Source organism: Caloenas nicobarica, chromosome 3 (genome assembly GCF_036013445.1).
Source record: "Caloenas nicobarica isolate bCalNic1 chromosome 3, bCalNic1.hap1, whole genome shotgun sequence".
Classification (NCBI taxonomy): domain Eukaryota; kingdom Metazoa; phylum Chordata; class Aves; order Columbiformes; family Columbidae; genus Caloenas; species Caloenas nicobarica.
The window spans coordinates 69,345,594-69,370,088 of record NC_088247.1 but is presented as its reverse complement, the minus strand read 5'-3'; the positions used below and the strand labels follow the sequence as shown (position 1 = coordinate 69,370,088).

Below are 24,495 nucleotides of genomic sequence, written 5' to 3'. Positions count from 1 at the left end.
ATCTGACTGAATTTTGCTAGGCAAAGAAAGATGAATAAAATAATCTCATCACAAGTCTTTGGAAAAGTCGTTATGCATTCTTCCTTCCAAGTAGTGCCTTTGTCTTGCCTGTTGGCCTAAGTTATCTATATCCTCAATAAAATGTGAGATTTTGCATGGCAGTTGGTGTGAAGTTAGCAAGATGTCTAGTTTCTCAGTGAGTATTATCAACATGAGAGTTGAATATAAAATTATACAGTTCTTGTCAATAGTTTAGAAAATTTGGATTTTTTTTTAGTATTCAAGTACAGATTGGTCTCATTTTCCTTTATTGCAGTTTAAACATATCACAGCACAATTCAGGTTTGAAGAAAGATCAAGAGGTATCAACTTCAACATCCTGCTCAAAGTAAGGTGAGCTATGAGTTCAGACGAGGTTGCTCAGGGTTTTGTCCAGTTGGTCTTGAAAACCTCCAAGGATGGAGACTATGCAGCCTCTCTGGGCAACCTGTTCCACTGCTTCACTGTCCAAACATAAGAAAAAAAAAGGAAAAAACCCACCTTTCACTGATATCCTATCTGAACTTCTCAATACAACTTATGCCCACTGTCTCCCATTCTCCTGCCATGCACCACTGTGAATAGCCTGGCTCCATCTTCTCAATGACTTCCTTGTAGGCACCAGGAGCTGCTGTCAGATCTCACCAAAGCTGTCTCTCCTCCAGGCTGAAAAAGCCCAGCTCCCTCAGTTTCTCCTCATGAGGCAAGTGCTCCAGGCCCTGACCGGGGGCTTTCTTCTCAAACTGCTTAGTTTATCAGTGTCTTTTGTGTATTGGAGGGCTTAAAACTGTGAACATTGAATAGAGGGGGGCTGTGGCTATGGGGCTCCTGTTCATGAAGCCCTGGGTGTTGCTGGCTGTCTTTGCTGCCAGGACCATCGCTGGCTTCTGCTCAGCTTGTGCCTGCTTACACCCACAGGGCAATGTCCTCAGAGCTGCTCCCCAGCCAGTGGTGGTGTAGGGGTTATTCCTGCCCAGGTGCAGGATTTTGCATTTGTCCTGGTTGAGTCTCATAAGGCTCCTGTCAGCTCTCTCCTTCGGCCTCTCTAGGGCCCCCTGAATGACAGCTCTTCTCCCAAGCGTATTGATGGCTCCCACCATTTTGGAGTGAGCTGCAAACATGATGACTGTGAGTTCCACCACCTCCTCTGGGTCACTGACAAGGATGTTAACCAGGACAGGTCCCAGGACAGACCCCTGAAGTGCTCTGCATGTAACCAGCCTCTGGGCAGAGCATGACCCATTGACCATCACCCTCTGAGCCCAACCAGCCAAGCAGTTTTGTACCCACATGGATTCAAGAACATTGTGGGAGATGAGTTGAAACCCTTGCTGAAGTTAAATGTGACCACTTTTTGTTTGTTTAGCCTTTTACTTCTAGGGTATCCATGTTGTTTCCCTTATTTTAAGTGCTTTTTGCTCATACTGTTTATCCCTGCTCTTTGGAAATTTTCGAAGCAGCTCTTTTGACTGACTGCACCAGAATATCTTCTTTTAACAAGTGGCCTTTCCCTTTTGTTTTATTGAGTAAAAATCAGAATGAGTCATATTTGCCATTTCATAAAAGAGGTAGCAGAGACCATTAAGGAAGGGAATACTAAAATTTCACAGTTTGTTCAGTAATAATTTGCTGTGTCAGACTCTTTTAGGCTTTTAAAAAATTATTATCTGTAGTTGTAGTTATTTCTATTAGTTATAAAGACAAATTAGAATACAGTCTAGTGGATGGCAGCTTCTTTCAAAAAGGTCATCCTTTAGCCTTAGAAATTGCCTTCAAGCAGACTCTGTTTAGGCTGATTTTTAAATGCGTTTGTACAGATATCCTGTCCAGGTAAGTCCTATTAGAGTGCAAAAGTTCATTTCTAAGTAGTTGCAGTCTCTAGACTACTATAGTTTAGGGATTGAAAGTAATTTTTGCAGTTAAGGAACTCTGTGTCTCTGTGTTAAGACATACTTTTATGTATATTTGAGGGAGTGGTTCTTCCTTCTTGTAATACTTACATGGCAGTTTTCATGAGGTATTATAGCTGTCTAGTTGTCCTCTGCTGTTTATACAAGGAAACAGGGCCTTGAGAACTCTTCACTTCAGTGGTGGAAATGAAAATAGAATATATTGCCAAACTGCAGAACAGTTGCCCTGCCCAAAGCCCACTTTGTTTCACCCGTTTGATTACATTTTTCTTCATGCATTCAGATAATAAGAAAACAATGTATGCTAATTTCTTCATCCTGTTAAAAAAATAAATATGTAGGAAGCAAAGACTAAGATTCAGTAATATTAAACAAAAAAAGTGTGCTTAGGCAGGTTAGAGGTAATAAATGGAATACTGTGGAGAATTATTTCATATTATATGGAAATCTTTATGCATGTAGTAAAAGACTGCATAAACAGTCTTCTTTTTATTCCAGGTTGTAAGTGGTAGTGTATTTCTTGTAGAAAGGTGTCTAGCAGAAACTATGGGACAGAATTAATTTGAGAAAGTCACTTGTTTGGGATTTGAGCTCATGAGCATAACAAGGTTGTGGGCACTCAGTCTGCAGCCATTTTTCAGGGCGCAGCACCTGAGGCTGGAAGGTGAACAGGAACCGCCAGTGTCGGAGTGCAGTGCTGAGAGACAGGCGGGTACCCAGGTACCTCTGCTGCCAGCAGAGCCTGGAGCAGCAGCCCTGGCCAGGATGGTAAGAGAGAAGGGAGTGAGATGGGGAGGCACCAGTGGCGACCTGCAGACCTGCTGCCACCGGGATGAGCAGCCGCTTCTCAGGCTCCCCGGCTCGGTCACCCTTCAGTTCAAAAAGCTCTGGGAAAGAGATAAGTCAGTCGGTTAAACACAATAATTATATTCCTTCAAAAGCAAGTGAAAGTGGCACATGTTCAACACAGACCTCCTCCCCCTGCTTCATGATCATAACAGAAGATTTGGGCGGATTTCCTATACAGAGGCAATCAGTGAATGTGGAGAGTGGGGGATGCAGGATGCCCTGGCTGACCTTCAGAAGAATTATTGTTTCTTTCACTCATGGTTTCTCCCCTTGTCTCCCTTGTACAAGGCTTGGGAGCCACAAAGGCTTTTTATTTAAAAACAGGTGCACAAGTGGAGCTGTCTGCTGTGGGGATGTAATGGATTCAGGACAACAGTGCCCCTAATCAGACAGCTGCTTTTGTCATCTTGCCCTTTTGTGTGAGGGAATAGGAAAATAGCTATCACTATGCATTTTAGTAAGGAAATATTCAGCAAATATTTGTCGAGTAATGTGTGTTTAGAATATTACTTGAAATTATACATATATTTAACACTTTTCCCTCCTTTACTGCTTGAAATTTTCAGTCTTTAAAGGATACAATTTAATTAGCAATGCCATTTTAATACACTTACTGGCACTGGCTGTGCTGTATGCAAATAATTTATTTCAGGGAAATTGTACTGGGATTGAAAATGTTTTTCTTTCCCAAGGAGTATTATAATTCCTAATTGACTGAAGCTTTGCTGATTTAGAAATGCATTCAAAGAATCCAAGATGTGAGTCAAGGGTACAGGGGGATTGAAGTTACTGTCACTCTTATGCAAATGTCTGTCACCCTGCACAAGGCTCACAAATTAAAATTGAAGTGCTGGTTTGCTGCCTCAGTCATGCTTTCTGAATAATCAGTAATGAATTCAACTGACATACCACAACTGTTTCCTAAAACCAAAGCGTTGTTCTTATATAACACAGCACGTTTATATTGTTAGAAAAGATTTATATCAATTTCATTCTGCATTCAGATTTTTGAAAGTTGCTAGATCTGAACCAAGTGCCTTTGCTTGCCCTGAAGATGAGTTTTCGATGTGTAGCACCATGCTTGTCATTACAGATTAGTGCATCATTTAGAAGGAAAGGGGATAGATAGAATAGATAAAATATTTTGCATATGCATAATCAACACAATTGCAAATAAAGGCAAAAGTCTTGGGAGGCAAAACACAGCTGTAATGCTAATGCTGGGTGAATAATTTGCTTGATGAATTTAGCCTCTGCTCACCAAATGTCCTCAAATGTATTGTTATTTCTGAAAATTTGGTTATTCTTTAGAATTGCTGCACTGATTTGGGTTTTTTTAATTTTATTTTTTACTCTTTAGATTGCATGCAATTTGTGATTATAAAATATTTGATATCCAGGCTGCAGGCTTTGTTAGCTAGTAGTCATCGATTGTATAAACGTACCTCGTTTCTGTCTGCTGCTGGTTGAATTGGTCTAATTCCTTTAGGAATACCATCTGCAAATGCTTGGCCCCCAGCAGTGTTAGGACATTATTTGTCGTGTATTATGGCATGTCCTAGAATTTTTTGCATTCTGTATGTAAGGGAAAATTTTAAAACATACATAGTTTGCAGTTTATGAAGGAAGGGCAAAAGATAAAATTATACGTTTCCCATGGGATTTACATTCTATTCTCACCACATTTTCATCTACTTGGTCTGGTTTGACTTGTTCTTGTTATTTCTCTGCAGAAGTGAATGTTGATTTGCTTGTTTGTCTAATGTTTATAATTTCATTTATAAGCAAATTAATAATGATCACAAGCATTTTGAGAGAGAATCTGTAAGAATTCTCTATCTGAAAGGAATTAGAACCTCTTTTTGGTACAACATAAGCAACTTATAAGCAAGGATTAAGGGAACAAGCATTATTTCAGAACAGTTATTGTCCTTCCTAGAGAGATTAGATGATTGCTTTACATTTTGTGGAAGGAAATATTTACTTTAGTGGTAATAAGTTTTATTTACTTTCTTATTCTAGTTATTGGAAACTGCTACAGTGAAACCAATTAGGCAGTTCAGTATTGTCTTAACATATACGCAGGGTGCTCAATGATTTGGGAATATTCTCTCTGGTCATGTAGCAGACAGGTTGTATCAAGAATCATTACAGAAAGTATAAAGCTGTAAACCTTTTGAAGTATTTTCATATAGAAATAAAATCTTGTGTTTTCAAAAACAGTAAATCAAAACTATAAATGTCCTTACAACTTGGGAGAGGGAGGAGATGTTAAATGGACTTAATTTAGTTCATGCAATTTATAACTATTAACATGCAAGCACCAAACAACAGGATGCTGCTTCCAGTAGTGTCTGTATTCTTGCATTTGCTTTTCTTTAAATCCGTTACTCTTCAATAGCCTCTGTATTGGGTTTTACAAAGCAGTACATTCAGTTATTCTAAAATCAGAAAGTTATATATCCCAGAAAAAAAATCACAGATACTGTATTTGTCAGTGGCTGTGTACCAGTGGTAGGGTTGAAATCAAACTCCCATACCTTTGATATTTTTTATCATTCTGATTGCACAATCATTGCTCTCATAATACAGGGGAACGAATGATTGCCCAAAGCAGAACAGTGTTTGCAAAGAGCTCATTGTATGCCATTTTCTTTCATGATGTGTTCGATGACCAAGTACAAAACCTTGCTAACTCCACAGCAATTATTCAGGAACATGATTTATTTTGATGTGGGGAAGGAAGGTCAAATTCATTTAACAACACTGCATTTCCCCTGCCTGTGCTTTTAGTATGTTTAGTGTCTAGACTTGGACTATCAAATCATGTTTCTCAAGGCCTTATTTAAGAAAATGATCTGGATGCAGTCTATAATGTGCTGTGCATTTTTAGGAATTATTAGAAGTAGATCAACTAGGTGGATCCCTTTAGCACCTGTAATTTTTGCTCTCCATTTTGCAGCTTGCTGTCACCCTACCCCACAGCGAGGCACGTAGTATTGCTGCTGGTCCAGGGGCTGCCTGGAGTCTGAGGGCTTTGCTCAGGGTTAAGGCTGTTCCCTTACAGGTCTTAACTTTGCAATTTATTAAAGCAGTACACCTTAGTGAGCTGTATTGGCTATCTCTATCCTTCCACATCAAGTAGCAACAATTTACAAACTGGAACTACGTTTTCTTTTTCCTCTCTGAAAGTAATTATTAGGTACAAAACTGTAAGAAATCAGAGCACTTAAAGATGGCCCAGGGGAGCCGTTATGATTGTAAAACCTTGTCAGTCAGGATTTGTTTTTGCAAAAACTCCATGGAAAGTTGCTTGTTTCATTTTTATTTGAGCTTTCAAAGCAATGAATTTGAGAACATTTGGATTAAAGCTTTTTTGTTGTTTGTTTTTTTGGGTTTTTTTTAATGATGTTATCAATGTTAATTCAGACATCAGGAATAGCAAATGAGTTCTCTTTAATGCCCACACTGGAAAACACTTCATCTGGGATGAAGAAAAATATACATTTCTATATCTTTCTTATACCTATGTGTAGCCAGACCGTTTAAGTACTTGCGTTACTCTGTATTTGAGGATCATTTGCCTCAAGCAGAGAAATCTTCCAGAAAAGGACATACGATACTGTCAGCAGAGCTGGAGAGCTAATGCCAGGCTGAGCCAGAGCACTGGCACTGGTGGCATGAGAAGAGTGCACTTAGATACCGGGAGCTGTGGTCATTTTATGCGCTCACAGAGGTTACAGCAAACGCAGGCACCTCTGGTCCTTGCGTTTTCATGACAAGTTTATTTTAAGTACTGCAGATGTTTTTCACACATGAACAATGTTACTGAAAGTGCCTCAAAGTACTTCTGGTATAGGAAACAAAATATACAATATGACATGCAGGAAGAAATATCTTGAAAGGGAAGTCATCAAAGAACATTGTCAAAAGACTGTGTGGTTACTGTGAGTTGGGCAAAGACATGCGGCAACTCTGGTCCTGAGCTTTTAGTTTTGTGTCTGTAGAATGGATTTCTTTTCATAATAGAAAAGTCATTTCTTTTTTTTTTTTACAGCGAATTAAGTCAGAGTTCCCAAAGTTGATATATATGCTCTTTGAACAAACTGAATGGGACTAACTTAATGGCAGTTTTTGATAGGGCAGACAAGGTTAAAAGCATTAGTGGAGAGAGCAGAGACGTAGGCTGTCTAGAGAATATCTATTGGGATAGTCAAAGTTGTTTTAGCACAAAGAATGTCATTACAAATGGTTTGCTGTTTGCCATCTTTCTCCCAGACAGTAAGTGTACTATATGAGGAATATCAGAAGTGTAAAGACGAATTGGCTCAACTGCAGAAGAAATGGCACAGCTGTACAGAATGGTTCAGGTGGGCATGGGCTGAAGCTGTTGATTTCTCATGTTTTAAGTCTTTCATGTCTGTTTTACCTCTGCTCCACTCTAGCAAATGTAAAGAGATCACAAAAAAAAAGTTATCTTCCAATGGTGTATAGTGTAAGCAATTTTTGGTAGATTCTCTAATCTCAGAATGAAGCCATTACTGTAATTTTTACTGTATTTGCGGAGTAGCTGCAGCCTCATGAGAAAGCAAACAAACAAACAGTCTTAAATGAGTGGGAACTGTTAAATTGCTGGACAGGTGGCTAGATGTAGCTGAGAAATGCAAGTGTTAATTTAGATAACAGTCTAGACCAGCACGTAGTGACAGTACATTGATATGAAGGGCCAACTATCTAAAAAAAATAGGCCCCATTTAAAATAGGCACTTTTAAAAATTATTATTAAAAAGTCATTGAAGTATGTAATGCAATGTTAGAAGAACAATGAAAAAGGAAAATTAGAGAACTGCAAATAACTCTTCCGTTTCAAACCCTCTCCAATTAAATGCCTGTGTAAACTCTGCTAGTTATTAACTGAGGTCAACTAGTGAAGAACACACTGAACAGCTGGGCTGTAGTTCCGCTATACAATCAGTCCTGTAAATAAAATTGTTACCTGATAGTAACTAAGTATTATTGAAGCTGATTGATAGTAAAACTCCAGCTGACTCTGATGAGGAAGGAGACAGGCCAGGATCTCACTCTCTATCTTTAGCTAATGGAAAGACTTCTAACATCATTGAAAAGGGAAAGAAATTCTGCTTCAACTTTTCACTGAAACACCTCCAATGTATAGGTTTATACTTTTGTAAGCTCTTTTGTTCTAGAATAAATTCAGCAGACTAACAACTGAGTGGTCTCACTGCAAAGGGTGAACAGTAACTCTGAAATAAAGGCAATGTATGTAGAATCAAATCATTCCCTCTTTAATTTCTCTACACATATATTGGGAGAATTGGTGAAAAAACTGGTTCTCAGCTGCCAATGTGGTACTCATAAAAGTAGTACAGATCACATTCCAGCATGCATTTTAATGGCATGTTCCCAAATGACAGGAATCTTCTTCGCTTCTAACACATTAACATCTATTCACAAAATCAGGCTGTGGGAGAAAAGGAGTTAATGTAAATGTGATACTGTATGAAAAGGTGAAACACTGAAGAACTAAACCAGGTTGCCACTTTGATCTTATAGTCCTACTCATCTGAGCAGCAAGAAGCACGAGCTCCTTTTGATACTCAACAAACCTTCAGTATCTTTTTTTTTTTTCCTTAAAGCTGCAGGCTCTCTTGAAGATGTCACTCCTTTCTCCCTAATAAAGATTTGCAAGTTGTGCACTCCAGGCTCAGCCATCCTAATTTATGGGCTTTGTAGCTGCGTGTGAAAATGTGGAGGAGCTCCCAGCTGGCAGGCTGTCCAGCCCCACTCTGGCACAGCCCTTGGACAACTCTTGTGCTGGGCTCCTTCCAGCAGCTTTAGTCACCCCTTGCTAAACCTGCTAACAAGGATCTGTTGCCCATCTTTGTGTGGAGGGGGTAGTGGCAGGAGCAACAGCCTGTTAGTTTTAAGCTTGTTTACTCCTTTTTGGCAACTTCTTCCCCAATTCAAAGGGATATCTGAGAAGTCATGGTTGCAGCTCTTCTGCTTCCCTTCCCCATCAAAGGCATGTGTGTTCTCTGCTCACCTTGCTGTAACAAGGTAAATCTTTGAATCTTCCAGTTCAAAGCCAAAACCAGTGGAAGGGTGTTCAAAAGTAATAATTGCTTTGCATTTTCTATAATGTAATCATCTGAAAATTGTATTAATCAGTGAAGCTTTTGGATAAAGTCACGAACATCTGGTCCTGGAAAGGCAAATATTAGGTGAACATCTAGTCTGATCATTTTTCAGTGTGAAAAATAACTTTTCCTCCTAAGAAGATGATATTTACTTGGCATTGCTTTATATCCATAAATACCAGCTTCTTTTACTCTTGCCAAAATAGTTTTTATTCTGAAAAAAAAAAGTCAGAGAGTTAAGAACTTTAGGACTTTTGTCTAAAATTGTTGCTGTTACATGGAAGATGGATGAAAGTTATAATGATGGGGAGAAATGTAAAAACCCTAAAATAAACTTCTTTTTTGGAACTAGAGTGATCCAATGAAATGAGTAGAATTACTGCAGTATAAATCATGGTTTGGCCCAAAGTCTGAGTACTTCTGCAGTTTTTGGTAATTCCATGTAAGGCCCTTGTAATTTTGTCAGTGTACAGCATGTTCAGGCAGCGTTGCCATTGCCTTCAGGATAGTCCTCATCACAGTTGTTTCCAGTATTTGCTAAATGTGCTTTTGGGGCCGAGTAGTGGCACGTTTTTCCTTCACCTGTGAAGAAACACAGAAACAGGGAAAATGATCCCATAATGCTTCCTTAAAGCACACTGTCAACAAACCGTAACTAGTTTCCACAGAAAGCAAATATTCACTTATGTTTTCATAGCACAGAAACCATAATCTCAAGCCAGGAACAGTGCCAGTAAACTCTGAGCTCTGAATAAGCAGTTCACATGCTCAAACTCTTAGGCTGTATGGGAATTGGTACTTTGCTCCCCCTCAAATACCTCTGCTGCTTGAGATTAGTAGTCCAAGTGTTGCACATATTCATGATCAAGGGTTCATACTTTGCATTTCAATTGGGAGTTATTGCATGTAAAACCTGATACCTTCCCTTTACTCAACATTTACTAGCTATTTAGAGTTGGTTAATAACAAGTTGCAACTGTACAAGTAAGTGAATTTTTCACGTTTGTGTGGGATTAGATGGAATCTAATCTGATGGGATTGAATCAAATTTGCCCTTTGATACATTTGGTGGGGTTCTGGTTTCTGGGCAGGCCCAGCACTGCTTGAAATCTGCTGCCTGGGGAGCTGTCAAAACCTAGATCATAACCTAAATGCTAGTGCCAGTACAACATCCAGCATTAAGTTTTTTCAGGTCTAGCTTGGACTGCTTCTAAAAGCTTGAAGGGAGACACTGAACAGTCTCAAGCACAAGCTCTAGGGGTATGTTTGGTCTCTTGCCTCCAAAGCAGCAGGAACGAGTGGAAGTGTCAGGGGGTCACCTGGCTGAGACCTTGTAATGAGTTTGCAGCACAGCTTGGCACAGGCTGTCATTCCTGAGCCTGCTTTGGGCCAGTGCCAAGCTGGAGGAGAAGAAGTCAGGGGTGCATTTCATCAAGTGTGCTCTTCAGAAGCTGCATGTACACTCCTCATTGGTACTGTGAGGTTTCTTTTTTTTAATCAGTTTGCTTAATTTCTTTATTGGCTTCCTGAAATTCTCCAAGGAGAACTGAAAAGCTTTAATAGGTTATAAAATTAAGACCTTTACAACAACAGTGAAAAAGTGACATTAATTTCTCAAACTATGTGGTGCTGGGGATTCTATGTAGTATTTGCGGGTGGGTGTGTCTTTATTTCTTTTAATTTTTAAAAATTATTTCTTAATACTATCGGTATTCTGAATTTTACAGAATACTTATTGCAGAAGCAGCAGGAGCATGGGAATCTCGAGTATTCTGAACCAAAATGATAGCAACCGGGAAGTCCAGGATTGCAGGTTATTCCTGCTATGGGTGTGCAAACACTCTCGGATACCACAAAGGTGCAGAGACATCTGGGGTGCTTTTCTCCTGGAAAACATTCAGAATTAGCTGCCTTCTTACTTGTCTGCAGGTAAAATTTGCCATTGTAATTGAACTGCTGTAGTTACACAGGTATAACTCCTCCTTCAGCTACTCGTTTCAGGAGGAGTGCCCAGGCAGGGAGTTTATTATCAGAGTAACCACAGCAATGTGCTGCCATACAAGTACAGTGAGGCCATTTGCCAGCTGGTGCATGCCAGGTGGTGGCATCTGAGATGCTCAGGACAGCATTGCTCATGGTGAAAAAAATTGCTGAGCTGTGCCAGGGCCTTAGGCAGGACACAAATTCCCATCAACGCCCTGAAAATAAACATTTTAAGATACAAGTCAAATAGTTTCCCCATGTATATAAAATCTAGTTGCTTTTGAAAATCTTCTGTCACAGCTTGCTTTCGCAGTTCAATTTGACAAAAAGATGAGTTTAACTGTTAACTGTTTAGCAGGCTTCTGGTGTTGGATCCTTAACTCAGTTTCTTACCACTCCACTTTCCTACCACCCCTCCTTCTTTCCACCCTGCCTGTGGCAGTAGAGCTACTCCTGACTGAGGGAAAGGCTGGGAAAGGGGTGAGGTGACTAGCTGGAAATGTGGGTGACCTGGCTCCAAGTCCTTGCTTTGCTGCAGTCTGTCTCTATGGTCTTGGGTAAGACAATCTCTGCAAAGGTGAGGAGCACCACGTCCACGACTCCGGGAAGAGCTATGAGTTGTGATAACCATGTCAGAGAAGATGAGTTGCACAGGTTGGGCAGGCTGAGAGGTTGGGTCAGTATCTCAGCAGCATTGCGTTTCCCAGGAGAAAGGGAACTTGTTTGCTCCCCAGCCAGGCTGCTTCTCTGGAGCAAATCCACTTTGCCCTCCCTCCTATTCCCTTACTGAGCAGTCTTCCACATATTTAACTGCTCAAAGCAGGTTTCAGTTTCTCCTAATGCACTAAAATTTATCTTTCTGAAAAGGGAGAAATCTCCTTGAAAACACTTGTGACCTCTGATTATTCCAACCTGAAGAAATAATTTATTTTAAAGTAGGAAGGTTCACAACACTTCTGAGCTCATTTGGCTGGAGACAGACCTCATTCAGAGAAAGTTGTTCTAAAGAAGTTGACTTTTTGGTGTACAAGACATCACAGTTCATTATGGAACATGCTCTGCTGTGATTGTCAATGTTTGCTAACAACAGACTTAGAAAAATTGGCAGGACTGGATGTTAATGTTGGATACTGAAAAAGAGAAAAAGAAAAAAGGGGGGGTGGAACTATTAAATCTGAGATAAAGCTAGGTTCCTTTTCACCTCTTCATCATCCATGTGTAGCCTCCCATGCTTGGCCTTGTTTGGGCTGGAGTTAATTTGGTTAGCGGTTTTTGCAGGTTGTTCCGGAACCGCTGAATATTTTGCGAGTGTTCATTAGCCTGCATAATTTGCTCTTACTCGTCTTATACCAATCTTTGTCTGAGGGGGACAAAAACAGATATCTTATGTGGGAGCTCTGTTATACAGTTGTTAAAAGCAGCTGTTTGAGTCTTTCCTATTCAGTCTTTACTTAATTTCAAAAGGGACAATTCAGATTGTGAGTTTAGTTCAAGGATATACAATGAGGGTAATCAAATCCCTTTATATAGCCTCAAATTTGTGTCATAAAGAACTACAAAAAAGGCATCCAAATGCAACATTGAAAGTTAGATGGCAATTTATTTCTACAGTGTAATCTGGCAGTCATTTCCCTGGCCTACAACAGGCTTGGAAGTGCTCTGCTGTGGTGTGTGCATTCTAGAAAGAAAGAGACTCTCGTGAACATAAACACATACTGGTGTTAAATGTAGTTTCTGTCTTTTAGAACCTGTGTTTACTTGCATAACTCCAGGCATAAAATATCCCTAACATAAAAACGAAGGGGTAGGCTAATATTTTATCTATAGTCACCTCTGTTCTCTCTTCCAGGCATACCACTTTTTCAATCCTAGATGTCTGGCAATGGGAGAGACAAGCCATAGCTTTTTAACAAAAACGGGATGTTGTGGAGTCTCCTTCTCTAGAGACATTCAAAACCCACCTGGACGCCTTCCTGTGTAACCTCATCTAGGTGTTCCTGCTCCGGCAGGGAGATTAGACTAGGTGATCTTCCGAGGTCCCTTCCAATCCCTGACATTTTGTGATTCTGTGAAAAGGATTGTGCTACCTGCCTGGTCTAGTCCTTGTTCAGAATACTGGAAGGGGGTGATAGAGATGTGCTTGATGGGTAGGAACAGCCAGGACCAGTCCCTTTCCTTATCCAGGCTTTGGCCAGCTGTCCCTCCCTCTCCAGTTTAGTGAGCATCTCAAGGAGGGGAGAGTGCTCAGCTGAAATGCACCTACTTCCGTTTTTTCTGCTTGAGTATCCCCGTGATTTTTTTAAAAAATTATTCTTACTCTGAAGAGAATTATTTTCAGCAGGAATAGTTCATTCTTGTTTCTTACAACATGCAAAACAAAACGGTGCTGCGCCCTTTCAGATCAGTGACAGATCTTTATTGCTTTTTTGTGAGGAATAAACCCAGGGTGGCAAAATCAACCTGGGCCTCCAGTAGGCACTGTTCAAATACACAAAAAATCTGAGGTGCTTTTGCAGTCACAGCTATTTAGGGGAAAGCATGGAAAATATACTCAGTGCTTAACAGGATTTGTCTCTGTGCAATTTCATCCGTTGCTTGCTTGTTTGGTCTTTGCGTTGGGCTAAACAGTGACAGTGGGGGCATTTTGTTCAAAACATTCTTTGCTAAATTTAAAAAAAAAAGAAAAGAAAGTTTTGTAGCATGTTTTATCCAAACGTGCTCGCCGCGGAAAGGACTACATATACTCCATCCGTTGTACCTGTACGTTTCGGGGGGGAGTTTATCCCATAAGGAAGGGCCGAAAAGGGGCAGCGCCCGGCGCGCCGCCCGCCGCGCGGCTCCGCGCGCCGGGGCTGCCACCTAGCGGCCGCGGGCGGGCACCGCGCCGGGGCGGGCGGGCACCGCGCCGGGGCGGGCGGGCGGGCGGCAGGACCCGGCGCTGGCCGAGGTGCCCGCCCAGGGTCGGGCGCTCGCTGGGTTGATGTTCGGATCTCTGGCGGTTGTCGCTTAAAAATAAAATTAAAATAAAGCGCCACAAACCAACCAAATCTCCACCCCCTCCAGTAAGAAAAGTGGACGAAAACAAACAACTAAAAAAACCAAAAAAAACCACAACAGCAACAACAACAACCTATAAAATGTCCCTCGGGTTTCAATGGTAGGACATACTGGGCTGCAATCGGGTTGGGGGTCTTTGTTATTAATTGTCCGGGGATTTGTTATTAATTGCCAAAGTGCTGAGTACTCTCCCTGGGCAGGTGGGTGCAGTGGGGGCGGGGTGTGGGGTCTGGGCCACCTGCAGCAGCTGTGGGCTGGGATCAGGGGCTTTCGGGGGATCCTGCAACAGCTGTAGCAGGTGAAGAATTGGTGTTGTCCTTTGCTGGTGTATTTTAAAAGAAGTAAATGTTTGCTGAAGGAATACCCTGTGTCTGCTGAAAAAGTCCATGCCAAACAGCTCCCTCTCCCCTCTGCCCCCCCCACTCTCCCCCACCAAACCCCAACAAAATGAAGGAAAAAGGAAGAAAGCCAGACGACAACTTAAAAGGAAGGGAAAGCATAATTGCTTATGTACGAGATCACAACTTAAACATCATGTAGAGGAAAGAGCTGGTATTTTGTCCTGATTTAATACCCATAATTTTACTTGCAGGGCGTTTTTCCAAAAATGAAATATTTCTGATGAGGATGATGATTCGTGTTAAATAATTTAGCCATTCAAACTGTTATTTTGAATTATCTGGCATCTGTTCATTGAAATGAAGTTATGCCTTTGTCTTTTTTCAAGGTCTAGATTTCAAACTACAGATTTATTTGCTGTTTACAGCCATTTCATATCCAAAATTGCTGCTGTAAAGTGATAGCTTTGCACTTTATTTTGGTATTAACCATCGCAAGATCAGTAGTCTGTTTATAGCGTGGAAAAGTTGTTTCATTGTGTGCTTTCCTGCTGTGCCACATAACATTTCTGAAATCAATGAAACAGAGCACAGGGGAAGAGAGAGGAAATTTTGCGTTGTTTATGATATCCTGGACAGAAATAGATGAGGCAACTGCATCCATCGTGGTTTATGATAGAGAACTGTGGATATAAACAAAATGCTGAAGGATCTGTTGATGCTGAGATTTTGATTTCCCTATTGCTAATGCCAGGTATTTTTAAAAACAGTTTTACGTACCTTATTATGCTTATACCTTTTTGGCATCAGACTTTATGTGCCTTCTTTGTGATCCTGAGCACTTAAAATATGATTATATTCTTCATGAAAACTGACATTTTCATAAATTACATGATTGCAGGAGCTGAACATTTAAAAAGGAAGCTATGGTTATATAACTTTGTGAAAGCTCCGCATTATGAAAATTATGTTAATTAATTGACAGTAATTGGGTTTTTGGGGGGGCTGTGTGCCATTTTTAGCCATCAAAGTACCTGTGAATATTATATATAGATAATCAGGAGCTGAGACTGACCAACAATGCCGCTAAATATTTTTCTAATAAAGCTATGTGCTAGGGAGGGGTGAGGAGGCAACCACTTCATTTGCGAAGAACCAGGTTGGGACTATATTGACTTCTAACCTTGGACTTTTTTTCCCATCAACCACCAAAGCCTGACTTATCCTCTATATAGTACTTCAAGGAGTTTGATAAATATCTTGCTGATTATTTATATACTTTATATAATTTTGGCGTATTTTTGACAGGTAATCATACCAGTCTTTGCTGTGATCTGGCTTGTGCTATAAACGTCGCTGTCAGGTTGCTATGTTAAGTTGAACACAGGGACTGTCTGCCATAGATGGAGAACAAATGGTGCTGCACAAGAAAATGATGCTTAAAAATCTCTGTTTGCAATACTAAACAGGAGAGAGGAAGAATGTTGTTTACTGGGAGACTTTGTACAAGAGCAAATCAACCTCTTTTTGTTTCACTTCAAGACCTGCTGACTGAAAACCATGTTATCTTCTAGAATTTAAGATAGTAACTCTAATAATTGGTAGCACCCTCCTATTAACAGTAAGAAAGCTGTCCAGGAAGCCAGCAAAATGAAGAGCGTAATTTACAGAGCTGCTGGAAAGTTCAGAGTAAGATGACTTTTTCCTCCCTCCGTCTTTTTAGGTAAATGAGATGGTAACTTTTTTAAAAATAGTGTTAACAACCCTGTTGTTTCCAAAACAACACATAATGTTCATGTCTGGGTAGGCCTGACTGAACCAAGAGCATCAGTGGCTTTTTGTCCCGCTTTCCAGAATAGGCAAGTTGTAGGATAATGTGCTGTATAAAAAATTCATGTAAGCACAAACCCACTTCTCACAGGGATTGCTGGCATCACTCCTGCAGAGATGGCAGAGCTGCCTGATGGTTTTCTCTTCTCCCTCTGGAGTGGTAGCACTCTGTGTACATTGTCTGCCACATACAGCGCATATGGTCAACAAGCTAAGTACACAAAACCTAGGTCAGATGAAAGTAAGGCAGCTAGCAGATACCAAATATTTTCAAGAGGAGATTTTTTTAAGTTTGGTTTGGTCTTTAACTAAGCTTAAAATTGCTGTTGCCAGTCTGTCCAAGCTAGTGAACTCTACTAAGGAAGAAATACTGAGCAACTTCTTTGGAAAGGAGTTATAATGCATTTTAAAAACACTGAATGTTTTATTATATACTCCTTCATTCCACACAAACCCTCACTTTCCTTGTATTAGTGTCCAGGTGTCATGATCTGTGCATGGGTTGTGTGTGCACAGGTAAATGTCTTGAGTTAGACTGGCTCCAGGTGGAGAGCAACACTATCTGTTACCTCTGACTCGCAGCCCCAAAGATCATAGAGCTGATCCATGGGACTGCCTTTGTGCTCCTCTGCTTCCAGTATCTCTGAAATGTCTCTCACATCTCCCATAGGAGTTGTTTTTGATGTCCCAGCTTCACTTCAGAAGTGAAAGAATGCCTGCTACTGCAAATATTTTTTCATACCAGGTTTTCCTGCTACAGGATCTATAGAGAGGAAAAGAGCAATGGGAACTCTTCCTGTCATCACCCTGATCTCAAAAGGCAGCATTGTTCCTGTGAGGAGGAGGAAGGAGAAGAAAAGAAAGTGAAAATAGTTAGAAAACTAAAAGCAGCATTTCCTTTCTACTCCATTCTGGAAGATACATCTAGGGGCATGACAAAGTTTCGGTGCTCGTTGATGCTGAAGACCAGTGTATGGGTTCCTGGAGGGTAAAGATGCTGACCTCTGCTTTGAATTCTCAAACTGCTGTGAACTTTATCATCCTCAATCAGTGTCCCAATCCCTCTGAAGTCTCCATGCTCTTTCAGTGTTTTAAATGAAGGAAAATGGGGACTGAAGAAAGTGCAGTAAAGGACTGATAATGTTTTTCCTAGCCAAATTTTGTCCTAATCCTTACAAATCTCTGTAGCATAACAATCACAGACCAATGGGAAAACTTAAGGTTTCCTTAGCACAGCTATGTCCAGCTTTACTAATTTACTATGTAGTTTGCAATTGGAATCACTGTTAGAGATTTTGGAGACCTTTCTGCCCCACTTCATCTTTATTTTATCTATTATCAGAATCCTTTCTGTTGTATCCTCATGTACTGGTCTGTAATAGATAGGAAAAATAATTCCTCTTAGCCCACGAACTCTATAGTTAGAAATGTCACCATTTTGTATAATGAAAATCTCAACTGTCAAATTGAATCCAGTATGGAGAGTTTACTTAGGGTTCAGAACTGTAGGATTTTATGATCAAAAGTCTTTTGGTATTTCATGACCCAAAGGGTATCTTGGCATGTCAAAGGGAGTTCATGTGCACAGATAACAATGGAGATTTATAGCAGGGTTGTGTTTCACCACTTACCTTTGTCACAAACAATCCATAACAACTATTTTCAAGGATCTTCTACTATGGTATATAGTAAGCATACAATAATTTTTAATATCCAAGATCTAGAACCACTATTGCTGCTTATGTCTCTACTACAATTCTAGCTCCTCTCTTATATTTTAACTTGATGAATCTGATACAAATTCCTTTGGCATTAGTGAAGAACACTCATTGACTTCAATGATCTTTGAATTGCATCTAGTATCAACTACATTAGCATAACCAAGTGAGAGGCAATTGTTATGGATGCATTACTTAGCGCTGATTGGGGAGGCACCATCGGATCTCAGTGTCAGCTGGTGTTAGATGTTATTTTATTAGGGCTTGATTATTAAATTACTATTGCAGGTTATGAATCTTTAAGTTGTGCTTTCACTCTTCAGTATTCTGTATTTATGTCGTAGTTCTGCTAAAGTGTACGTTGGAAGGATTCAGTTACTTTATATAATTTTCAAATCTGTAATCTCTTCTATAAAGTGGCATTTCTTACAAAACTGAGTGAGGTGAGGGCCAGAATATGCCTCACATTCCCTTCTGCATCAAGAAGTGAGATGCACCCTGCACTGCTGCAGATAAGGCTTTGACCTGACAGCACTGATTCATTAATAAATGGGAGGAGTATAGCAGGTTTCTGATGCTGCTAATTCGAGTCAGGCTCCTGGTACACCATACTCCTTAGCCTGAAAGTTGCTGCAGGCCATTAAGAGAAAGAATATCAAACTGCGGATGCCACATCCTGGAGTATAACTTCATCGAGCCCTGTTAGCATTAGTTTAAAAACCACACTAGTCATAACTTGAGTGAGCAAGTTGAGAGGCCATAATGGTGTAGGAATAGGAAACTGGATATTTTCTGCAGTAATAATCACAGTTTTGTTAATACTCATGGAGCAGTTAAAAATAGTTTTGTTGGTGAACAGAGGTTTTTCCAAAGAGCTGCAGGGGACATAAGCCTCTGCTGCAAGTTAGCTGCTTGCCTTCCAACAGCACATAATTTGCTTTTAGTGGAGTCCAAAATGATTAACTCTCATATTAGACAATGCATTTACTTCTGTCAGTGGTTAGAAGAATTTAACCTTAGATCCTAACATTCAGGCTGATGGACTTCTGTGCCAATGTAGGACTTCATCAGTCCATGAAAGTGGATCTACAACTTTATTTCATGCTGCAAAAGCCAGACCTCACCCAGTAGAGCAGAACTAAAATCTCCCTCTGCCTTGTCAGACTGGAGTGAAGATGCTGGAGACTAGTGTGCTTTAAATTTTGAGATACAGACACATGGACATGTCCTATTTGGAACAGTAGTGTCACAGTGGGCTGTCCTAACCACCCACAGGATAAGGGAAATCTGCAGCATTACACAAGTACATAAAGACAACGTCTTATTGGGGTGAATTGCTGCACTTCCACAGCTGAGGGAGAAGAGATGGATGGTTAGTATGTGACTGTGGGACCAAGGTCTGCTTCAGAAATAGGTCATTGAAAACAGACCTATTTGCAATTGCTACAGAAACCAAACCCTGGAAATCTTTCTTACAAATCAAAGCAGGCAAAGTCTGCTGAAGCACTAAGGAATAATATTTATAAGACATTAGTATAAGTGCATGAGTTTAACATGGAGCTATTTACATGGATATTTAAATAAAAATATAAAGTTGGGCGGAGGTCTGCCTGGTACAGGCAGAAGCATGGAGCTAGATGATGGACATGTTCAGAACATGTTTTCTGGGGGGATCAATATAAAAGAACTTCAGGAAGGGTACATAAAGGTGATTTACTTTTCACCTTTTTCTGGCTTACTGCAGAAAAATGTAATTGAACTTCGAATGGTGTCTGAATTATTTGGCCTTCTGTTAAGGTAGCAGAGAAAGATCTTTGATAGATGTTTATTATGAACCTGATGGAAGATTTTATGCTGTGTAGCATGAGAATCAAGGGAGAAAAAAGAAAAAAAAAAAAGAAAAAAGAAAGGGTTTAAAAGTTGTTTTTTACCATGTGCCATTTCACCTCTGTGGTTTTACTTGGCATCCCTCTCCTGAGACCCTGCTTATAGGATCCAGTAATGCAGAAGCTGCCATCACTCACCCTTTGCTCTTTTTTCACCCTTCCGCTCCAAATATGAGCTCAAAATCAAGAAGTTAGTCATGGAGAGTTTTCACCATAGTTTTTCACCACAGTATTTGTCTGTCTGTCAAAATTGATTTCTCATTTTGAAATAGCTAACCTGAGGTAATTTTCCATGTAAATTAAATTTCATAACATATTCAAATGCTCCTTAAAATAAAATGCCTAAGTAAAATCAAGTAACATTATCATGGTAAAAGAATGGATCTGCAAAACGTCCTTAGAGCTTGCAGTGGAGCTCAGCAACAGGACATATTTCCAGCCGACTGCTTTCAATGTACATGGTTCAAAACAACAGATAAAGTATTGGAGACACCCTGGTTGTAACTGGAGAGCCCAGAGGGTTAAGGATCCTTTGCAATATGACAAAGATGTCTGTGTTCCACTAAATGCCAGAAGAATTATATTAATTTGCCAAGTTGCAGGATTCACAGAATAAAGTAGGAAAAACATACATGCTGATGAGGAACGGTTCGCTAGTTTTTGCAAATCAAAGAGTTTGAAAAACACTAACAATAGATTTATTGCTGAACAACATCCTTTGTAATTATTTATTTCTGGACAGATACAGGATGATCGGCATCCTGTTTTATTTCATGTTGTTTGTATAAGTAGAACACTGAAGTGATTAACTGGGAATAAGTGCTGATTGAAGATGCATCTAAATTTATCCCACATTGTTTGGAGATAGCATAGACTCAGGAAATCTGAAATCAGATCATTGGATTGTAAGTTTTGATCGGTGTGTTAAATAGTGCAAGTGTATCCTAGTGTGCAGTCAGAGTCCAGTACAGACGTTTTACTGGCTTGGGTGACTTTGTTGAGTGAAAACATTGCATTTTTATTCTACTTTTCATTTTGTCCCGCTGATCTAATTAAATGTGGTCTGAAAGGGCATAAGTGGTTCAAGGCTATAATGGCATAGATATTACACTACTATATGGGCATCATATTATTAGGTATTATATATATAAGCAGAATTTCCTAAGCTGTAAGAAGGTGGAAGGTTTTTCCTATGTATTAAATTATTTAACAGGTTGATGGCATTACTGCTGTCTTACCCAGGAGCAGATCAAGCGTTTCGCAGGGTCCCACTCAGCTGTTGAGGGGTCCCTCCAGCCATGAGCATGAACCCCCTTCCCGAGGGGCTGCCCTGGCCATGTCCTGGTGCTCTGGCAGCCTGGCCCCTGCAGAGGCTGTTCGGGCTCCCCAGGAGCCGTTCCCTGCTTCCACCCGCCTGCCTCCTTGGGCTTTGCCTGACCTCTTCTCATAGTTACAAGAAGAACGCACAAGCACAGTAAGGGCATCAGAGGAAGATGTTAAAGATAGGAAGATGTTAAAGATAGGACCTTGGCAGAAAATATAAGCTTTTAAATATAAAAAAAATTGAGCTGTGGACAACATTCATCTAGATTGTCTCAGCAATTTCCAAGCCACAGCAACTGCAGTGGTCCCAATTCATTAGGAAATGTCAAGAGGTGTAGAGTGAATACTACCTCAGACCTCAATGTGTCAGAGAAAGCAAAAACTTGCAAAGGAAAAAAGGTTATCTTGATTAAACTGATGAGGGCTTGATGGTTGTGTAAAGGTCTGCAATAGCATTTATTTGCTTGGAGTGATATTTTTAGTCTGGGACTTGAAAGATTTTGAGCCTTCCCAAGATTTACCTGTGTAGGCAGCTGACTGAAAGCTTTAAAGATAGGTAGGCAGATGAAATAAACGACAAATCTTGCACTGGAGCCTCCCAACTAACTGGAGGTCATTAGGCTGTTACATATTTCCTCCCTCTCAATCTACTGCAGAGAGCAGTTTCTAAACTCTTCAGCCTCTCTTCTCAGGGCACTAATAGGTCTACGTGTGTATGGGAAAGAAGACGCAGCATTTAAATCGTCCCTGGATTTTGTTATCCTCGTTCCTCAAAAAATGTACTTATTTTTTTTTAATGTGTTTTTCTTGGAGTTTAGGGGTGGGTTTAGTTGTTAAAAGTGGTAATTATAAGTGCATCTAAATTTGTTCTTGTAACTTCTTCCTACCACAGTACTTTTGTGTATTAATCCAGTAATGCATTGTGGCAGAATAGGTGTTTTTAACATGTGGCTTATGATGAACTTTATGCTATTCATATATGTAGCAAGCAGGAATCTAAATCCACGGTTATGTTCCATGCACAGAATGTAACTTAATACACCTTAGGGACTTACACTTCAGAGACTTTTAAACACAAGCCTCTGACTCGAAGCTTTCTCTTGGCTGCACATTGCACCCAGTAAAAGTTTGTATCTGGCACGTCATTTTTGAGGTGTGGCGGAGTTACAGATGGCAATATGAGTTGAAGTTTTACAAATGATTATGTTAGAGACATGTATGAATCCTTGAGCTCCTTTATTATACGTTGTGCAAGCATTCAGTTAGCTGAGGCATACTTTACTTTTGAATCATAAGGAGAATGCCACTACCCAGCTTGCTTGCAAACTCGTTTGCTTAGAAGCCTCATTGCATCAGCAAAAACAACAGTGTGTGTTTAGAGTGCTCTGTGGAGCACAATGTTTCCTTCTCTTCGTTCAGTAATTTAAATGATTGGAGCAATACTTTTGACAAGGAAGAAATAATTTCATTGTTATGGATCATTTTTCAAGTGAAACTGAGTTTTGGAATAAAGTGATGGTGAGTAAACCATGTGAGTGGGGAAGGAGGGATTATTTTTGTTCCGAGTTTTATTCAGCAGTTTCTGAAAACTAAGATGGAAGTGATTTTGGTATTCTGACTGCAGGGTTATGTGTTTTTTATTAAGTGGAAAACATAACGTAACAATTAAAGAAGGGGTGAGACAGTAACAAGCATGCTTGCTGTCGTGTTCCACGGGGAAGTGGAATGTGATTTCTCTTTTAATACTGAGATACAAATCTGATTCACAGTTAGTTCATCTGACTTATTCTGAAAGGGAAACATGTCAGCTCATTAAATGGATGCAATTTTTCTAAGCAGCTGCTTTTAACATAATAGTAACCTAGATTTTCAAAATCAATTGTGGTATTGCTATCTAGATATTTAAAACAGGGATTTTTTTACTTAGAATAAAAAGGAAAAAATAAAATCAAAACCTAATTTTATTTCAGATGGGGAGAAACTTTTTAAATGACTAATTATGATTGTTCTCTTTCTGGGAAATGTATTCTCTATATAACTGTTTTCTGAATGTTCTCTAAGTAGCCATTTTCTTTTGTTTCTTTTTTCTCTTTTTTTTCCCCCATCAAAATGCAAATAATACTTCAGTCATTGAATTATTGATTTCACCCAAAAAGATAAGTTGGTTTGGTTTGGTTTGGTTTTTTTAAGTTGAAGTTTTGCCCAAAAGAGTAAAAAAGCCAGACAAAATAATGCTTCTTAAGTATAGGGAGGCAACCATATGCGTAGCTGCAGGTTAGGACAAGTAAATTTTATTGTGCCTTCTCTTGTTGCTGATGGTAATCAGAACATTCATATTAGCCTGATGAAAAGAAGAAATCAACCAGAGGTTTTCTGAAGTAACTAAAGGAACACTCTTTTTTTCTGAGAGGGAAAGGCAGTGTGATCTAGCTGGTAAAGCTTATAATCAGTGTGTCTGGCTTATCGTCTCAGGCACTGCCACAGGCAGCCTTAGATGAGTTTGAGGAAGCCACCATAGAACCAATTTTACTACACTTGCTTACAAAGTGAACTGTACTTTGTTCATGTGCTAAGGTACCCCCACAAAATCTTTCAGTTTCCATATTTTTAAAATGTCAGTGATTTTCTTCTCCTTCACAGGGGTGCTATGATTCTTACTGCATTGGTGTATTTAGTCTTTGATGACACTGTTTCAGCCATCTCTAGGTCTTTCCTCCATAGGCAGCACGGTAGTTGAGTGCGAGTGATTAATATAAAACCTGCCCAAATTTGTGAAGACTTGTTTGTATTTCCTTGTTTCATAAAAGGCAAGTAAGTAACTGCTTGGCTGTCCAACTGCTGAAAATACAGGGGTACATAAACAACCTGCATTTTAAAAAAGTGAGAGTTAAGCTTATCTTTTTCTGTGTAATCATTTCAAATTTGCAAGCTATGAAGTTCTTCATTTTGCTATCTTGTATATATTATTTGTACAAATGTCATTAGCTCATGACAGCAGGTTTGCAAGTGGAAATGATCATCCTGTTGAACTTTTAGGCTGTGATCATGCAATCTGGTTGTAAACCATGAGTTCTGTGGTTGTCTGAACACATATATGGAGTGGGTTCTCATGTGTGGAAGTTACCTTTGCAATTGAGTTATTTCAGGTGAACTTGTGTCTAGTGACAGCTTCGGGAACGTGTCTCCTTCATGATTTGCTAACCGGTTTAAATATTTCTTTTAAAATATAACTAAGAGAGCAGCTCAGTTTGTTCTCTTTTTTTTGCAGTGGCTGGATTTCTTTTTACTGCCTTTGTCCCAGAACAGTAGCACTTCCATCTTCACCTGACTATACTCTCTTCTTGGGTGAGCTCTCTCTGCCAAGAGCAGCATCCTGTGCTCAAAGCTGAGATTTATAAACGCTA

General features: G+C 39.9%; 1 protein-coding gene across 1 annotated transcript in view; it reads left to right on the top strand.

Moving 5' to 3' along the window:
• The first annotated feature begins 333 nt into the window (after window positions 1-333).
• Window positions 334-24,495, top strand: part of SASH1 (SAM and SH3 domain containing 1) — a 215,238-nt gene continuing 191,076 nt past the window's right edge. The window contains exon 1 of the mRNA XM_065630373.1: window positions 334-393. The gene's annotated coding sequence lies outside the window, so the exon portion shown is untranslated. The remainder of the gene's footprint in view (window positions 394-24,495) is intronic.